This window comes from Panthera leo, chromosome C1, assembly GCF_018350215.1.
Source record: "Panthera leo isolate Ple1 chromosome C1, P.leo_Ple1_pat1.1, whole genome shotgun sequence".
Taxonomy (NCBI): domain Eukaryota; kingdom Metazoa; phylum Chordata; class Mammalia; order Carnivora; family Felidae; genus Panthera; species Panthera leo.
Genome location: NC_056686.1, coordinates 80,606,025 through 80,618,339, shown reverse-complemented (window position 1 = coordinate 80,618,339; position 12,315 = coordinate 80,606,025).

Genomic DNA, 12,315 nt, shown 5'->3' with positions numbered 1-12,315 from the left:
ACAAAGATGCTCACAAATCAGGTTAAAAAATCAGGTTATAAATACATATTTATAAATATATGCATATATTCCATATATCTAATGTAAAGATTGTTATCTAGTACTTTATAGGGATTTATTTTTAGTTAAAAAAAACATTAGGGGCACCTGGGTGTCTCAGCCAGCTAAGCATACGACTCTTAACTTCGGCTCAGGTCATGATCTGGCATTTGTGAGTTCAGCCCTGCGTCAGACTTTGTGCTGATGGTGGAAGCCTGCGTGGGATTCTGTCTCCCTCTCTCTCTGCCCCTCCCCTGTTTGCTTTCTGTCTCTTTCTCTCAAAACAAATAAAAATAAACTTAAAAAAATTACAAATAACATTAGCTGCCAACATTTAAAACCCAAGAATATTTCAAATTTAAGAAAAAAATCAGAACTTTTAGCAATGAGAGGCTACTTCCTCTGTGTAATGTTCTGTTGATGTAAAGTAGTAGCTGCCCCTTTAGGCTGATGTAAAGAGGCCCCCAATCTCCACTTTCCTCAAATCCCACCTGCTGACTTGACTCACGTATACGAGCTGTCGCACCTATACAAACATTCAAGTATGTGACACTTGGTCTAGAATGATCTACACCAAAATGTTCTTTAGTAAAAAGTACTGTGACTGGTCCTAGGTTACAACCAATCACAATAGCCCTTACCTTCTCAAAACATACTCCAGCAGGAAAGACAGACAATTAAACAAGGAATTTCATAACTGCTTGGAAAGTATTAAAAGATAAGAAAATGAAGGGGGACCTTAGGAGCTCAAGATAGGAGCACACAGAGGAAGTGGTTTTTAAGCAGAGAACTGAAAGATTAATAGGCATTGTCTAGGAAAACAAAAAGGAGGTAAAGACAATTACAGGAAGACCTCATCAGTAAACACCTACTGAGCAACTTCTATGAGCTGATAATCATGTGGGGAGATAAGGCCACCAGACCATCAAGAAAGATGAGCACATGGTTCATACAGGTTAATAATTTGAGCTAGGTCCTGAGGCAAGGAGGTGTTCTTTTTTTTTTTTTTTTTTTTTTTTTTTTTAGTGTTTATTTATTTTTGAGAGAGAGAGAGTGAGACAGAGTGCGAACAGAGGAGGGACAGAGAGAGAGAGAGAAAGAGACAGAATCTGAAGAAGGCTCCAGGCTCTGAGCTGTCAGCACAGAGCCGGATGTGGGGCTTGAACCCACAAAACATGAGATCATGACCTGAGCCGGAGTCGGGTGCTTAACTGACTGAGCCACCCAGGTGACCCAGGGAGGTGTTCTTTTTAACAAAGTCACTGAGACTGGCAGGAAGAAGGCTGAGAAAACAACATGATATGGTCATAAGAGCAGAGTGTCCTCAGGCACTGCAAACTCTGGTCCCCAACATGTATGGGATCCCTGTATACAAGCCCCACATCCATAGGGAGCTGGCACGAGCTGAACTTGCATAGAAGGAATGTGTTAACTGAGCATACATGGGGGAGGTCAATGGCCGTGGGAACAGGTAGACCAGGGAGGTTTGATATGTCAGCAACGGATATGTCTGTCCCACCACAGTCCTGAAAAGTTGGATCATCAGATCTGTTAGTCTTGCCAGGACTTATCTTCTCAATCAAAAATAAGGTTTGGGTCTTATGACCACTTGAAATGTTTCAGGAAATATGCCCAGCAATGTAAATTTATATATATATTCAAATGCTTATATATTTGTATGTGTTCTCATTTAATCCAATTTAATTACAAAATAAGTAATTAGGTAGAAATTAGTATCTCATTTTATAGAAGACATAACTGAGACTCACTGGTTATACATTTTTTTTCCTTTTTTTTTTTTTTTTTTTTTGAGAGAGAGAGAGAGAGAGAAGAGCGGGAGACGGGGCAGAGGGAGACAGAATCTTAAGCATGCTCCACACTCAGCGTGGAGCCTGATGCAGGGCTCAATCCCACATCCCTGGGATCATGACCAGAGCCAAAATCAACAGTCAGGAGCTCAACCGAGTAAGCCACCCAGGTGCCCCTCACTGGTAACATACATCTTACTGAATGTTACACAACAGTAGTAGTAAATGGAGGAGCCAGGACTGAACTTAGACACTCCAACCCCAAAGCTCACATCCTAAGTTGGGGTTTTGCAAACTATAGGTTAAGACCCATTACTGGGTCATAACATCTACTTAGGGGTTTGCAATAAGTGTTTTTAGGTGAAATAAAATAGAATAAACTATCATGCTTCACACTAAGTATTATCTCATGAAGTTTTTATTTCTGATTGATGTGCCTACTAGGTCCCAATGTAAAATTATTTCTTACTATATATCATGGTTGAAAGAGTTTTAAAGCCATTGTTCTAAGATCTTATAAAGGTATATAAAAAGCAAGTCAAATCTACTTTTACATTTAGTAATTGACCCTTTTTGAAAGGATAAAATTACCCAAAATGAGGTCTGCTCTGAAAAATTCGTGGATTTATGATCACTCAGTAGAGGAGGGGGGTGGAGATAAAGATTTAGGAATTATATTCATTGGAATAGGAGGTTATGGTGTGGTAACAAACACCTAGCTTAAAATCACAAAGGTTTGCTTCTCAAAATCATGACATGCCCAGGTGCTCTGTGTCATACTCACCAGGGCCTTTCTATGCCTAAAAAAGGACTTTCACAATCCCATTGTGACTGAGGAGGAAATGTGGACAATAAGGTACTGGGTTTCAAGCTTCCACACTGAAGTTACACATGTCACTTCTTGCATTTTATTAGCAAACAAAGCCCTGTCATCACAGCTAATTTCAAAAGGGCAGCAAGTACATCCTGCCATATATCTGGGAAGCAGAAACCCAAAATATTGGATGACCAACACTGATGACTGCCATAGGAATCACAGTCATGTAGACAACAGGTGAAGCTATGAGGATGAATGAGATCTTCTACTCCCAGGGAGGAAGAAAATTATAAAACACATTTTAATAATATCACCCCTATACTCATATTTCCAAAGCACCTACTGGTAGCTTAAACTCACGATGTCCTGGGGCTCCTGGGTGGCTGTTTGTTGAGCATCCGACTTTGGCTCAGTCATGATCTCGCGGTCTGTGAGTTCGAGCCCCGCTTCGGGCTCTGTGCTGACAGCTCAGAGCCTGGAGCCTGCTTCAGATTCTGTGTCTCCCTCTCTCTCTGCCCCTCCCCTGCTCATGCTCTGTCTCTCTCTCTCTGTCAAAAATAAATAAAACATTAAAAAAATTTTTTTTAAATAAATAAACTCACGATGTCCTAAATCAAACTCATTATCCTCCCTACAAAGTGAGTTCCTTTGACTGTGCTTCCATTTTGATTAATATCACTACTATTCACTTAGTTGCCCAAATGAGTCACCTTGGAGTCACCTTCAACTCCTCCTTCACCTTCACTGGCATAGCAAATCAATCACAGCCCTGCCTCCAATAAATATCTCACAAATCCACCCTTACTTCTCTATTCCCTCTCTATTTTTCTTTTCTTTTTTTTTTCTTTTTGGAATTTTCCAAATATCTTTTCTTGAAAATTCTCCCTATTGTGGAAAAACCCAGGTAAAGACACAATTAAAGAAGAAAACATTTAGAGAAACCTTAAGAGAAGAAAAATGGGGAAAGAGGAACAAGTGTCAGGGATATGTATATAGTTACCTGCCTCAAAAGAAAGTCACCCTTTAGAGTTCTTCTCCCTGCCTCTAACTTGGAAGGTTTATACTTTTTGTTTTATTTTGTTTTTTATAAATTTATTTATTTTTGAGAGAGAGAGCACTCAAGTGGGTAGGGGCAGAGACAGGGGAACAGAAAATCTGAAGTAGGCTCTGCACCGTCAGCAGAGAGCCCGATGAAAGGCTCAAACTCACACACTGTGAGATCATGACCTGGGCTGAAGTTGGACGCTTAAACGACTGAGCCACCCCCCAGAAGGTTTATAGTTTTAAAGAGAGAGCCTGATTCCTTGCACAGAATAGTTTATAGTGTTCCAGGAGTTGAAATTGTGAGACTGCATAAAATCTCCAAGGGAGAAAATGGTGAAAAAGAACAGAAAGATAAAGAGTAAACTTTGGGATGTGTATATACTGACGAGTAAGGAATGAAAAGAAAGCAAAGTCAGAGAAAGACAGTAAAGAAATGGGCAGAAGAGTGGGAGAAGTAGGAGAATGAAGTGTGCACCAAAAGAAAGATAATCAACTGCTAAATGCAGGTACAGTCCAGGAAGAAGACCACCCCCAAGAATTTTTGACTTGGTCATTGAGTGGTTGTATCCTTAGAGTCAACAGATACAGTGGGAGTGTGAAAAGAGGAGCTCGAACCCAGGCAGCAAGAAGTAAGGGGATGGTCCTGTGGCAGCAAAGGTAGCATCCTCCACCAAAAATTTGCTAGTGAGGTCAGAGAGAAAGTTCCATGAGACAACGAAACCAAAGGAAGATGTTGTCCAAGGTAAGGAAGACATGAACATTATGATTTTTTTTGACCAAGTGGAAAGAGAGAAGAGGATAGACTGAAAAAGGTAGAGAGAAAGGATAACTAAAGGAAAAATATCCATTTCCTCTAGTCTACCCAACCCCAACCTAACCCCATTGGTAGAATAGCAGCTAAGGAGGGATAAAGGAGTATTTTTATCACTCCATTTTTTTTCTGCCATTGACCTTTAAATGTACCCATTACTTCACATAAAATTTTTTCACATAATAACTTTAAAAAAAGACTCGTCCATATTGATGAGAGAATTTTCTAAGTGGTATTTTTGGTAAGGTTTCCAACCTTGCCCTCCTCCCTCCAAAAAACTCCACTCTTTTATGAAGATATAGTTTGAAGTAATATTATTATTAGCTAGCATTTATTTCATCCTTATCATGTGTCAAAACTCTTGCTGATTGTCAATACAAATTTATGAAGTAGTTACCACTTCCATTTCCTGAATGAGAACACTGAGGTCAGAGTGGTTAAGTAATTTGCGAGGGTAATATTTACTCCACTATCTAGGGCTTTCATCCACTCTGGTACAATGACTAAGTTAGCAATTCATCATCATACAGAAGAGCTAATACAAACTTTGGAATTCTACCGCCTTTAAAATACTAAAAAAATCAAGAGGAAGATATATAGTTTATTTTCTTCTTTTCCTAGCCATTGAGATGAGAATCAAATACAAGTTACAATGTTTGTATTCATCTTCCACCAGCAATCGATGAGATTCCCTACAACTTCCTCAACACTGTGTGTCATCAAACATATGGATTTTTGCCAGTCTGTAGGTTAAAATATGTCATCTCAGAGGAGACTTAATTTGCATTTTTCTGTGCATGAAGTCTAGGATTTTTTTTATACATTGAAAAGCCACTGGGATTTCTTTTTCTGTAATCTACATGTATCTTTTTTTCCATTTTCTGCTATATTATTGGCCTGTTTCTTATCCATTTCTTACCCGTATATATTAGAGTGATTAACCCTTTAGAAGTTGAAAATTTTGGGGACGCCTGAGTGGCTCAGTCAGTTAAAACTCTGACTCCTGATTTCACCTCAGGTCATGATCTCACAGTTCCTGAGATCGAGCCTCCGGTCATGCTCTGTGCTGACAGTGTGGAGCCTGCTTGAGATTCTGTCTCCCTCTCTCTGCCTCTCCCCCACTCCCTCTCTTTCTCTCTCTCTCTCTTTCTCTGAAAATAAATTAAAAAAAAAAGAAGTTGAAAATGTTTGCAATTTATATTGTCTTTTGACTTTGATTATGGTGTTTTCTACGTGCAAAAGTGTTTTTTTTTTTTTTTTTAGTGTAGTTGTATTTATCATGCTCTTCTTTTAGATTTTACATTATTGTCAGAAAGATTTCCCACTCTAAGGACTTAAGGGAATTTCCTTCGCCTCCATGTTTTCTCCCAGTACTGTCAAGGCTTTGTTCCTTAACTTAAATCTTTGATCCATTTGGAATATATTCTACCATAATGGTTGAGAAGATCTTTTTTTTTTCAGATGTTTATAGAGTTGGCCCAACACTAATTTTTGAATAATCTACTTTCACCATGTACTAAATTCCAATATATATTGAGGTCTATTTTTGTGTATATTTGACTACTTCTAGATTCTCTACTTTGTTTCATTAATCTGTTTCTATTCATTTACCTGGCACATGGTTTCATCTACTTAAGCTTTAAAATATGATTTGATATATGGTATTACCTGTCTCGTTTCCCTCCCACCAGGTCCACCACCATACCCTTCCTTCTCAGCATTTTGTTGGCTATTCTTAATTTTCAGTGTAAATTTTGTAATTGAACTATCTAGTTTCAAAAAACCAAATTCTTATTTTCATTAGAATTAGCTCAGAAAAAAAATGACATCTTTATGATGTTAAGCATTTCTATTGATTTGTTCAAGGTTTGCCAGTAGAATTCTTTTGTGTTCCTAGGGAGTGTTTTAAAGTTTGTTGTTATTCTTACTGTTGTTTAAATAGGTCATTTAAACATGTATTCTTAGGTTTTTAATATTATGAGTCACTACTATATCTAGGGTATTTTTCCCCATCCTATCTTCTGTTCGTATATGAAAGCTATCAATTTTTTTGTACTAATTTTGTTCCCACTAATTACCAAATTCTCTATTTGTAACATTTTTTTCAACTAATTCTCTTGAGAATTTCAGGTAAAAGATTACATATTATCTACAAATAATGGTGTTTTTATTTCCTTCTTTTCAGCTACCTGCTTTGGCTAGTACTTCTCAAGCAATGTTAGGTAATATTAGCAATAGCAGACATCCTTAACTTTTACTTGTCTTTAAAAGGAATGCCACTCTTTTTGCCAGTCAACTTGATTCTGGCATTTCCATTGAGCCAAATACATTTTATCACATTAAGAAAATATTCATCTATCCCTATATTATTGGGATAAATATTTATAACGACTCTATTAGACTAAAATTTGAATCCTTTAACACTGTGGCAGATTTGAAACATGGGCACAAATTCTTTGACACTCCTTCCTCTAGAGAAGTGGGGTGTCTCTGCTTCCTGCCTTGAGTCTGTGTGGACTGGTACTTCAGCCAGTAGACCACAGCAGAAGTGATGCTACATGACTCTAGGGCTACTTCATAAAGGGCCATGCAGCTTTCTCCTTTTTTTCTGGGAACACTTGCTCTTAGATTGCCAGTGTAAGAAGTCTGGTGATCCTGAAGGCACCATGCCGTGAGGGAGCCCAGACAATATGGAGATATCACACTTTGGGGCTCTGGTTGATTTCCAGCTGAACCCAGGCTTTAGTCGTCTCAGCCCATGCACAAACCATGTGAGTGAAGAATCTCCCAGATATGTCTAACCCCCAGCCATTCAGATGAGGCCCCAGATACTGTGCAGCAAAGTCACCTGTGCTGTTTTCTTACTCTCCCTCTCTTTCTTTTTCCTACTCATTTCTCTCTCCCCTTCATCACCCACTGGTATATTATTAATTTTCTGTTATCTTTGTACTGATAAATAAACTTTTCACTTTTATTACTTTATCTCTCAGCTTTAAATAAAATAATTTGTCAGTTATTCCCCATGAGGACTCAGCAAACTTATTCTGCATTTCAGTATATCTTTCATATTTTCCTTTGACTCCCACCTGTCTTCTGTGTTCTTCTATTTCTGCTTTGTGGTCTTCATTCATCAAGGTAATTGCTTCATTGAGTATATTTTTATTTTAATTCATAGAAAATTGTGAGGACAAGATTTTTATCTACTTAGGAGTGTTCTCCATCTGCTGGTTAGTTTTGTTGCTTTTTCCCACGTTTTTTCATCACAGGATCTTTCTAGCAATGCATTAAAAAAAAAAACAACACAACTTTTCATCAGTGAATGAGTTACAATTTCCCAAATCAGCCATTTTCAAGAAGTTCTTTTACTAGGGAGGGGCCAGGGTAGCCTTCCAGGCTCCATTCTCCTTCACTGCTGCCCTAGAATTAGGCTGTTCCCTGCCAATACAGCTCATCTTCAGATTCTTTATTAAGCCCTTTACTGTATTTCTCAAAGCGGGAGAGGAGCACTCCCACACCAGCCCTGCTAACCTGAATTCCTGTGCAATTTTGTTAACATTAGCACTTCAAGTGAGCCCTGCCCCTTCAGGAAGAGTACTTTTGCTGGCACCCCCTATGTTCCACCATCCCCGGGATGTCTCACCATCTGGGCTGCTTCTTTTTGTTTCCTCCTCTACAGCTACTACACAGTGTCAGCTTCTCCTGGCAGCTCTAACAGGTGTTGCCGAGTCTGTGGTTTATATTTGTCTCCTGGTTGAAAATGACAGGGGCTCTTCCTTTTCTGTTTTTTTTCTTTCTTTTCCTTTTGTATGATCCCTAAGACAAGAAGGGGGGAAGTGCTGTCATGCAGCCTCATGCATACCAGGAGTCTGACAACATTATTAGGGATATACTCTTCTCTTGAGAAGCTTTATGCTTCCCATTTTATCATGGTTGACTTTGGTTTTGTTACTCTGATTTTAATGAATTTACCCTCGATAAAAATAGTTCACTTTCTTCTCACTCAGTGTGTGTATAAAACTTGTTTAGTCCATCAGAGGCTTTCTTAGCTAGAGTAAACCATCTCATCTGGGAAAGCATAAAAATAATGTAAAGGGAATGATAAGCCCAGATGCAATAGAATTCTTCCACTCAGTCAATCCTGAAATGGAAGCAGGATTATTGCAAACCAACTTATGATGCCTTACCAGCTGCTGAATTGGATCCCGCTTTAACTCTGCAAGATGACAGGATGAACTTATTTTCTTTCATGTAATGAAACCAGGATCTTTCATGGTCAGTAAGAGTGTGGAAGCATCTGGATTCATTGACTGCAACAGACCTTAATAGTGTGTAACTCGCTGGGGGAAAATTGTGTGTATCATATTGTCATTTTGCATCTGTTACTCTGATTAGGATCATTGTAATACATTCAAATTCATTAATGGTGGCTACTTTGGATCCCTAAATAATTAATGGAATCATAGGTGTCTCCCTGAGCAACAACCCAATGGCACTGAGTATTAGGCAGTGCTGTGAGCTCTGAATAAACAGCTCTGACATGGCTGCATCTGTTTTACCAGGCACCTCCTCTTGCACCAGCTTTCTTAGCCAAGCCTGCAAAAAGGTGCAGAGCCAAGAGTAGAAACCAAAGGACAGAGTAAAGCAGTCCTCGTGCATCATTGTGGTTTTAAATGTAGGATACCAGGGGCGGCTGGTGAAGCATTTCTTGGTTTCGGCTCAAGTCATGATTTCATGGTTCATGAGTTCAAGCCCCGCGTCAGGCTCTGTGCTGACAGTGCAGAGCCTGCTTGGGATTCTCCGTCTTCCTCTGTCTCTGCCCCTCCCCCACTCACTTTCTCTCACTCTCTCTCAAAATAAAGAAATAAACATTTAAAAAATAAAAGATAAGTGAATGATGCCAGGACCCAAGTCATCCAGTGACATCCATCTCTGGATGGTGGTGCCTGGGAATCAGCATTTTAATAGCCACCCGAGTGATTCTTGTGTGCCCTAAAGACTAAGAAACTCTGGATAGAGACCTCTTGCTCAGGGAAAAAAAAAAAAGGTTAGCAAGATGGGGAAAATATTATGTTGTGAATTTTCCTTACCCCAATGCCTAATAGCATTTCAAGGCTTGAAGGAATTTCTCCTACTTCCTCCTTACAAAAAATCTCTGCCTACTCTGCCTGATTTTGTTTGCTCTGCCCAGTTCAGCATGCACTCTGAGGATGAACATTTGACCACATGTGAAGCAAAAATGTTAATATTCTGAGATATTTCTGAGAGCAAATTTAAAGGCATAAAAAGGAAAAGCCAATTTATTAGACCACGATTAAAAACACGCACGCAATTAACTATGAAAGTGCTTGTTTCCCAATATCCCGAGGACAACGATTCTTGGCAGATTTTTCAATTTATCTGCATTTCATCAAAGTAGAAGACTATACACATAAACGGCAGTGGCATATCCTGGGGCATTGCAGAGGTCATGAAAGATCTATAATCCACACAAATTGCAAACATTAATAAAGATAATACCCTAGTCAGGAACTGTGGAGTTAATGTGTGTTTGTAAATGTCTCAGAGACTAGATGGAAAGAGGAGGAAGAGAGAGAGAAATGAAAGTAGAAAGTGAAGGGTACCTGGATGGCTCAGTTGGTTAAGCCTCCGACTTTGATTTTGGCTCAGGTCATGATCTCATGGTTCCTGAGTTCGAGTGTCACATTGGGCTCTCTGCTGTCAGTGCAGAGTCCGCTTCTGATCCTCTGTCCCTGTCTCTCTGCCCCTGCCCCTGCTTGCGTGCTCTTGCTCTCCCTCTCAAAAATAAACATTAAAAAATTAAAACAAAGAAAGAAAGAAAGAAAGTAGAAAGCAAAGGTGGGGGAGGGGAGGAGAAGAACAGATCAAGGAACTCTGAAGCAATTTACACACCAGAAATCACAGTCATCCTGTGGAAGGAAGCCAGCATAGGTCGGCCTTCTTCAAGGCTGCACTTCTAGACGCCCTCTAGAAAGTATCCATAGATGAGCTCAGTGGCCCCACTCAAGGTGACCACTAGAAAATTAAACAATTAGCAGTATATCAAAGTAGCCAAAAGGAGCCAGAAAAATTCTTGCAAACTCCAGATGTCTAAGTCACTACTCACACAGCAAAATGTCATGAGCACATGAAGCTAATACATGGCAGGCAAGAGACATCATTTGCAAATGGAAATGAGTATTGAGAGAAGAACAAATTTTAGCAAAATGGTACTCGTTAGCCACCATTTGTCAGGCCTTATTAAGTGTCATGCATTAATTTATTTAAATTTAATCCTTTCCGCAACCTTTCCAGAGTACACTCATTTTACTGAGGAGAAAACTAAATATGTGGTAAGGACGTTCATCTTGTGACTAGTGGAGCCGGCCGTACAATCTAACTCCAAAGTCCGTGCTTTTACCCACAATCCTACAGAAGAGGCTGGATCCCTTCAGTGAGTTACACTTGAAAATTGCCCTTCTGGTAAGATACACAGGAGGGAGAGGCTCCATCTTTGGGTCTACATTCAGTTTGGCTGGATGAGAGACGCCGAGAAGTCTAGGGACACTAACCTGGCTTTGGACATAGGCAGCACAGCTGACATTATGGATGAGAGCTGAGACTGGAAATGAAGAACTTCTGGGTCCATCAGACTGTAACTTACATGTAGGTAGTAGATATTCATTAAATAAATTACTTAATTTTTACTTTGCCAACCTGTATTCCCACTGTTAAACATAATATTGCCTGTCACATAGTAAATGCCCCATAAATTCATGATGAATGAATCAGTAAATACATGAACTGCTAAATGAATGCATAGGTTTATAAAGAACTAAGCATAGCCATACTTATCTGTAGGAAATCCTGGCACACAGACCAAAGCACCAGCCCTACTATCACCAGTTGTATTTGTAGACGTTGGCCCCTAAGCTCTACACGAGTATAGTCACTGTCCGAGCTGCTTATGTAACAGACTGTGCCAAAAGCAGTAATAAATGAGGCTTAGGCCATTAGCATTCCCAGGCTATGACACACACCACCAGGGTTTTCGTCCATGGACATTCTTTTTTAGCATTTCCTTGCGCTGCCCTTTTACAGAAGAATCAATCTGGACTTTTAATCATTTGCTCTTTGACCTAAAGCCTATGGATTTACAGCATCCTTTTCAGGGCCATGGGATCTTTATCTTGGATTTTCCCAGTTTAAAAATCAATCTTAACTAATCAGAGCTAATTAGAGATCAACAAAAGCTTCCAATCTCTATCTAGGACCTGTGAAAGTATTTTAAAACCTATACAATTTCTAACTGAGTTGAAGTTCATTTTATGGGCAAGTATAGGAAGGACCCATATTTAGCAAATAGATTCTTTAGTTGTACAAATTTCAATTAACAGATGCCTTAATGACGGAAAGAAACGGAGGAAAAGAAGTTAGACCTCCAAAGTTAGAAACATGTTTTCACCACTATTAGGCGTGACCTTGAACAAATCACTAGGCCACACTAGATCTATTTGCCCCACTGAGACATGAAGTGTTGAGCTCTCTGCTAGTTCTACAAACACCCAAGTGTCATTTATTATAGTGCCTTGTTTATCAACAAGATGGTGAATTATTTAAGGATGTGAAGTAAACTTTCTTCTTCCATCCCTCCCATTGCTTCCAGAACAGTTCAACACAAAAAGCTAATTATTTGGTCAACTGGATTGTAGTAAATCAAGGTCCCGCATGTTTGCCTAGCAAGAATATGAAAACTTTGCCAAATTTATGTAAAGAAGGCACTTCAGTAATCAGAATAT